The sequence below is a fragment of the Mya arenaria genome, chromosome 9 (assembly GCF_026914265.1).
Source record: "Mya arenaria isolate MELC-2E11 chromosome 9, ASM2691426v1".
Taxonomy (NCBI): Eukaryota; Metazoa; Mollusca; class Bivalvia; order Myida; family Myidae; genus Mya; species Mya arenaria.
In genome coordinates, this window is record NC_069130.1 from 51012241 (window position 1) to 51019404 (window position 7164).

General features: G+C 32.3%; 1 long non-coding RNA gene across 1 annotated transcript; it reads left to right on the forward strand.

Moving 5' to 3' along the window:
- The first annotated feature begins 2524 nt into the window (after positions 1-2524).
- Positions 2525-7164, forward strand: LOC128245650 (uncharacterized). The gene is made up of 3 exons (XR_008263202.1): positions 2525-2612; positions 6589-6725; positions 6959-7164. It is a non-coding gene; the product is annotated as an uncharacterized LOC128245650 (long non-coding RNA).

Here is a 7164-nt window from a genome sequence, read left to right on the forward strand (position 1 = left end):
TTAATTCAATTTATGGATTGGAAAACAAGTTTGCAGGTGCGATTGCGATGATGTTATCTGCCTCTCGTATAATTAAACTTCGGGTAGGAAGAGCACTTTGTGAAATTGAATGAATCTCCTTTGAAGTTTTGTATAATAGTAATAAATAAAGTACTTAAAATACTCCTTATAATATTGAAGATATTTTTTTAAATTGCGTTCTATTGATAACACATTAAAGCGTGTTTTATATAAAATGTGTTCGAGTGTGAACATAAGAAAGCAAAAAATAGTTAAGTAATGCTTTATATATATTTCGAGCAGAATACTTCCAAAGCAGAAAGAATAAACCCATGCTTCCGTGTATTTGTAACTTGCATGCCCGTCCACATTTTTTGAACTTATGTATTATTTTGCGCAGGCAAACACGATTTTGTCTATCTCGGCCATTAATAGAAGTGTCAGAATGTAACAGGCACAGACTCCCAATTAAGATAATTCTTTATCATTTAACTCATTTTGGACTTAATAATGATGAATACCATCTGCCGTATAGAAGGCCATAGATCACGTTATGAAACTATTTTAGGATAATGAGTTAAATGGCCAGAGTGACCTTGTTAGCTTTGTTCGTGTTATATGTACTTGTAAAGTTGATATGTTCTAACATTTGTGATAACTAAGCAACGATGTATATAGTTTGGTGAATAGCCTGTCTTAGATGCGATATAATCTAAGAACTATTTTTTCAGAAACAAATTATATAAAAGGAAATGTTAATGTTTGGTGGTCTGTGGAGTCTATTTATCATACGCAATACGTATTCACGATGCTTTGAGCAACACTCGAGTGCAAAAAATACAACCCTCGCGACATTCAATATATTGGCGTAATTCACTATATTTCTTTCGCGACATGCATCAATTCACATCACACACAACATGTCATATATTCAGTCAATTTCAAACTGCTGTATATTTTATGTTCTTGTGAGAGTTTTTATTATTTTATAGGAGACTAGGAAAGTATTCGATAGGTGGCATATATACATTGAATACATATTTCAAAAGTCATGCTAATTATTATTAAATTGTATGCTAATAACAATAACAACATATTCTTAATTAAAATCAAGACTTCATATTGTTTTCAAAGCAGTGATCAAAATAATGAATAAATTGAAAAGACCTGTGTATTTATATCGAATGATGTATTCAAATTTTACCGCAATTATTAATTTGCTAAGAAGACATATGCAGAGAACGGAGAGTGAAAAGTTATGAAACAAATGCTATAAACAAATGCCTGTAATTAGTAAACTTAACTGTTACAATTCAATTATGCAACGGATAACGCTTTACAACTAAAATATAACAGCTGTCTCCGCAAAAGATTATACTGTACAACATCAATATAACAGCTGTCTCCTTGATCTATATCCAGTTTCAATATTATTCTCTTTCATGCAAACCTGATGTCAGCGCTGTTATTTCTTTGGACAATTACCTCGACAGCAAGTCTCAATGTGGCAATGCTCGTGCTATGTTTCCATGGTAACACAAAGTTATATCTGACGTAAAATATGTCGTTGATCAAAGTTATTTGCTGTGTTTCGGACCATGTTTTCTTTCAATTATATATACAGTGCAATGAAAATAACAGTGACAGTAGCGCAACATGTACTGAAATGTTATTTCCATTTGGATTTTGTAACACCATTCAAACAATAGCCCAGCAATATTATTCCTCTTTTAATCGCAATTTATACAAAATAAGTAAAAGTAAGATAATCTGAAGTAAAATTATTATGATTAAAACTTAAAGGAATAAGCTCATTTATTCCAGCTCACCTTACAGACTTAGAATACAACGTCATTGGCTGACACATTAACAACACAAAATTCCACCGGATAAGTGGCAGTAAGCGGACGTTTAAACAACCGCTAAATTTGTAATTGAAATACTTATAAAGTGTAGTATTTAATGATTGCCTATCTGCAACTCCATTGGCTAAAAATGAAAGTTCTATTTAATATTTCTTGCATTCGGGTAATATGCAGTGCTTACATTCACTAGAGACCAACTGTTTTTTTTTATTTATGACGGTTTTTTTTCTGTATTGGTCCTAACACATTCACCTAGTTCTTTTTTCGCATCGTTTGGCAGTTATTGACAAACGGCTCGTGACCAAACATGAAACCGGTTTCTAAATTTTCGTGGGGTTGTCGGATTTATGGGCAGTGACATCTCGAAAAGTATTACTGATTAACCCAATTATCTTAATGATTACCTATCTGCAATTGCATTGGGTAAAATAAAGTTGTTGTTTTTCATTTTCCTTTTTATCGAGAAATATGCACTATTTATAGTTATTAGAGGCCAACTGGTATTCCTGACGGTGTTTTCTGTATTGATCCAAACTAATTCACCTAGTGCAACATCGCTTCGTTGGGCAGTTACTGAAAATCGGTGCGTGGCTGTGGCTGAAAACAAGTAGTCTGTCTCTCATTTTTCGTGTTGTGATAATTCAAGGGCAGTGTCCTCTCGTGGTTGAACTCATTGCTTAACTAACTGTGACATTAATGAAGTCAAGTGAGACCGCGTATGGATTCTGTTATGGAATTATTTTTATGGTAAAGTATAAAAATTTACGGTGGCACGTATTTTATAATTAACAAGTATAACAATCTAACATCTTACTTGACCATCGTGCTCGTTATCCAATTTGGTGGTTTTTCATTACATAACACGGCAAACAATCTCCTATTGGCATACTTTCTGTGTAGATATAGTATGTGTTTTATTTTTAAAATGTTAACAACTGTAAGAATTTTAAGTACGAACATTCCGTAAAAATCACCCAACAAATAACTGATAATTATGTTTGTTTATTCTATTATTGTTTGTATTGTGTCAGCAGGTCCCGTAAAAATCAACATTTCAGAAAGTGTTAATTATTATACAGTAAATGTATTATTGCCATTAGTGTTTCAATTCTACTTTAAATATGGTTTCAAGTGGTTGACATTTTCATGCGTTACAGTGACGTCATAAACTGTCTCCGGTTACCATCTGGTCTTTTTATTAATAGAATGGGTGAAACAGATTTACTTTAGGTCTTTTTTTAAATAACATTAATTATTTTTAAAATAATTATTGAATGAAATAATGAACGCTATTGGCCTGGTCAAAGTACGAATGGACTCATTCGGACTCCACACTCTTTAACCACTCCAACTGCTTTCTTACCCCGATAATGACATCGAACCCGCAATTCATTCCCTAAATAAACGTTCCTTACACAGAGTGAGATCATATTTCAGTTTAAGGAAATAATAAACTGTATTATAGGAGCCAAGTAAATAAGACATTTAACGTGTATTGCATTCAAATATATCATGATTATCAAGCATGTACACATGTCAGCTTGTCAAATTATACTTTTTAATTAAACTTTAACAAAAGCAGCCGTTGTTTAACAAGACACATACATGTAATTAGCATATAACAGCCTGTTGACATGCAAACCATCCGCTTAGGAGTATTTTCAAGTGAATTAACGAAATGGAAAATAAATAACCTTCATTTCTGGCATGAAGGGAGCGGATTAAAGGACATGTGTTTCAGATAAGTACAGTGTACATTCTAAAAGAAGTTGTTACATTTTTGTTAGACAAGAATACTATGTTATATTGGACAGTTATCGGCAGCAGTGATAAACATATTGGAGGTTTATAATTTTGAATATAAAATTCCTTCATAGAATAATACTGACCTAACATTGACAATGTATTAATCTCATAGTAGGAACGGAGCGGTAGAGGTTAAATTGCAGATCCTTACGACATTGGTCTGTGTTTAAATGAATGGAAAAGCTCGGATTTAATATATTATTCTGGAAATTGAATCTTAACAGTCATGCTACATCGGATAAATTGCCAAACCGCGATTACAATAAGCAAGGCGTCGATATTGCAATATGTGTGCGAATTCGTTACTCGGACCGGAAACAAAACACAGCAACATTACATTATTATTTTAATATTCATTTTTGTCGAAGATAACATGTTTTCTACTTGATCTAAAATCACTGAAACCATGAACAAGTTTTGAGATTGAATGGTTTCCTTAGAGTGTTAAGGACTGTTACAAAAGAGCTGTCTCTAACAGTATTTTATTAAACAGGAACATTTAAAGAGGTCGGGGAATTCATCAATTTACACTAGATCGTTAGAGCTCTCTCTCTTTATAAACAAACAGATAGAATAAAGGGAACAAATTCATGAAGATCAGCCTCATTTGATGTTTGCCGACGGATACCCAACATATATTTACAAAATTCGTAATATCGTCAAATAAGTTAAAATTACGCATACCCCACTTTTTACAGCTAAATGTTATGATTTAGGCAAAATATAATTGTAAAACATTAGCGGTTCAGTCTTTGCATACAGTTTATACCTGCTAAATATAGGCAAGGGATTGTTAACAATATGTCAATGCTTGTTCATTGTGTGTTTTAATAAAATCGTCAACAGTACCATTGAAGGCAAATTTAATTCCTAAGTTCGTAAATATGTCAACTTATTTCATGTGATCATCATTTAATGACCATTCAAATCTACTCATCTGATCAATACAAGTTTTTGTTTTCATTAAATTAACTTTCAAGCCCCATTAACGTTAATAATTGTTTATACAGTTTAAATCGGATTGTAAGCATTTTTAATCAATTGTAGGTAGGGCTATGTCATCAGCAGAATTAAATATCATACAAAGGGACAGCCAATCAATATTTTTACTAGTAAGGTTCTCAAAATGTAAATAACGTCATACATCGGCCATAAAAAAGAATACAAATGAGTGGGGAAAGTTTTATTTTTCCTGTTTATGCACAAGTGATGTATCAAAAACGTTCGAATATGTTGTGAATATCTTTCACTCATGGTTTAACCTCTTGGTGTATAAATTTTAACATAAATAAATTTTTACCACTAATGTCAAAAACAAACGCCTTAAAGAATCATTAAAACAGAATACTTTTAAGTGTGTTGCTTACACATTTTGTTACACATAATGCAGGATAAAAATGCATTCAACTGCTCTTAAATTGTCTCTAAATCCTAACTGATCATCGACAATTTATTTTCACTTTCTTATCAATTCTTCATTCGACACTGTTCCAGTAACGAGTATATTTTAGCTCTAATAATTACAATGTTATGCCGTGGTAGTTAGACGGAGTATATGTGGCGCTTTTCTAATTGGAACAATTACACATTACGTCCAAATGTCAAAAATATAGTTAAAATATTTGCAATATATGGCGAAATAAACTCTAAGTAGTCAATCAATATATTTGCTTAATTTCCTGCTAAATAAAGGCTCTTATGTCTTGACACAGCACAATGTTTTAATTGTTTCATAAACGGTAATTCACTAAACAAAACGATCAAGATTAACACCATCGGCTGTTCCTTGGATAACATATTCTCTAAAACTATTATTATTTGGCATAGAGCCCGTTCTCTAAAAAAATGATTTACAAATATTCTCATTGTTTACATTTGGTTTCTTTTTATCATACTTCTTAATTAATCAACTACCATAACTTAATATAGTTTAATTTAGATAGAGAGCATCTCTCATTTTAGGTCAGAAAAAATTGTTATCTTCAAGCGATATTAATTATCTTTTGAAATGTTACATCCATTGATTGACCGCCTTGACTCTTTATTGGTGCTGTTCTGTTTCTTCACAGTAAATACAAATTAAATAAAAAAATGTCATAGATAATGTCTGATTATTTATGCAATATTTTGAATTTGTATCGTAATTCAATAATGAATGAACAATATTATCAAAACAATATTGTTTTTCAAATTCATTTCTCATTGAGATCAGTCTTTATTTCTTATTTTCATTCCACATGAAAGTGTCAATCATTTCACCACATTTAGAATAAGTAAAAAGGCCTTACTCAATACGCCCATTTACAATAGTGTAACAACACCCTTTGTTTATGGTCATTTTTTTTACCCAATGAACAACCTTAAACATATTAAAATAATACGATGATATAATAACATATTATAATCATGTGAGGGAGCAAAAACAATCACGTGACCACAAATGCGAACGACCACGGAGAAATTGAGACAACAAAACGGATGTTTTTGACGTTTTCTTTATTATCTTGAATCGAATTAAAACAAGACCTAGCCCATGGTACGCCACATGATTTCCATAACGATTTCATGTGGTTTACTGTCTGATATTCTTGGTTTCGTAGTTTTTGAGAACATTCAATAACAAATTTGGAATCGAGGATGCAGACGACCACACATTTTGTATATCTTGCAAAAACAATGATAAATTCGCTAGTTTGACCTGGTTCTTTACGAAAAACACTTTTAAAGCAAATATATACCATTTAGAGTACCTTTGCAAGGGGTATTGATGTTTTTGTAGGCAATATCAAAATATCAAATTATGCGAACGATCACACTCGAGAATTTTAGGCGAACGACCACAATTTTTAAATTAAATTTAAAGGGGGTGCGAATAAAGCCTTCGTGATCTCAATGTTGTTGTTTTTTCTATTCACAGGACATTTGTATCCACACATGACGCACACACGTGTATAATCTTCTCGACAAATCCGACTTGTCAACACCAGAATGTGACCGAGATTGTGCGGCATGCGTTTCGAGGCATTCGACCATTGTAAAGGAGATTATTGTCAAGTAAGATGCTGATAGAAGTCACTTTAGGATGTGTGTCTAGAATGAAAAGAAGTACTAGGGCAATTTTCGGATGCCAAGATCTAACGTACATTCAATAGAGCTAAAAACCACCCAAATCCCATGACACCTATATTTCTAAGTATCTCAATCGTTAAACTTGTTAAAAAAACCAATTTTTGTATTGTAAGATGAAGAAAACATACATTTAATTTATCTCATCCACACAATTTCAGGGACCGTATGTTCGATATACGTTCGACGACAAGGAAGAAGAGTGGTACAGTATGTTTGGATCGAAATTCATTACAAAAATGGGCACTGGGTGTCAGAAGGGAAAAGGCGAGGAGAAATGATTGAAAAACGTTAGTAACATCCTAAATGGGATTCATAACATTCAATGTTGACTATCGATATGATCATATGGAACTTCTAATGCTAC